We start from the raw sequence: 978 nt of genomic DNA on the forward strand, positions 1-978 counted from the left end.
CTGAACATTTGGCACACCGAGCAAGAAAGAGCAGAAGGAGAAGCCATCGCTAACTGTAAAGCTAATGTAGCTACCAAGGCTAGTAACGTGCAAACAACAGCTAAGAGATTAGCGAGAAAGTCGTAGAAAGGAGGAGAGCTATAAGTGCTTAAACAGAACCAGTGTGGGTTAAGACTTGAAGTAGACGTTAAAGCAACTGTAGTGAGAAAACAGGCTAGCAGAATTCATCAGAGCAGTACAGAGACGCTGTCACAGAAACACCGGAAATGACACAACTCGCTTACCGCAATACGTCAGCACGTCATGTGTATTACACATGAATACACTAGCTCACATCATTGTACCATCCTACACAAGCACAAACTTCTGAGCTGGGAAGATTTAATAAAATACAGGAACATCTGTCTGGTCTTTAAAATCCTGCATAACTTAGCTCTTCCTCCACTTAATTCATTCATAAACCAATGCAATAATACTGGTCAGATCACTAGAAGCATCACACGTGGTGACTTATTAGTCCCATTCAGGAAAAGCACATTTGGTCAGTTATCATTCTCTGTTAGAGCAATACAAAATTGGAACTCACTTCCCACCCATATTATAGATACACATACATACTCCACCTTTACAGCCAAGTTAAAAACATGGTTTACTGACAATTACACCTGCACACACTAACCTATGGCTGTGTGTTATTGCGTCATGATCATAAACGCTGTATGTCTATACGTGCTGTCTGTCTGCATTCCTGAATGTGATTGTATGTGCTGACGTTTTGTGTGTGATTATATAGCATGTGCTGCTTCTGTATGTCTTGGTTATATGTGCTGTCTCTGCATGATTGTATTGATGTTTTACTGTTCCTTTTTATCTTTATTGATCTATCTTTTTCTCTTCACTCTTAACTCTCTTTTTTTAATGAATGTGCTGTAATGTACTGTTCTTTTTAGGGTGCCTATTGTCATCAGGCCGGGGACT

The sequence above is a fragment of the Epinephelus moara genome, chromosome 20, assembly GCF_006386435.1.
Source record: "Epinephelus moara isolate mb chromosome 20, YSFRI_EMoa_1.0, whole genome shotgun sequence".
Lineage (NCBI taxonomy): Eukaryota > Metazoa > Chordata > Actinopteri > Perciformes > Serranidae > Epinephelus > Epinephelus moara.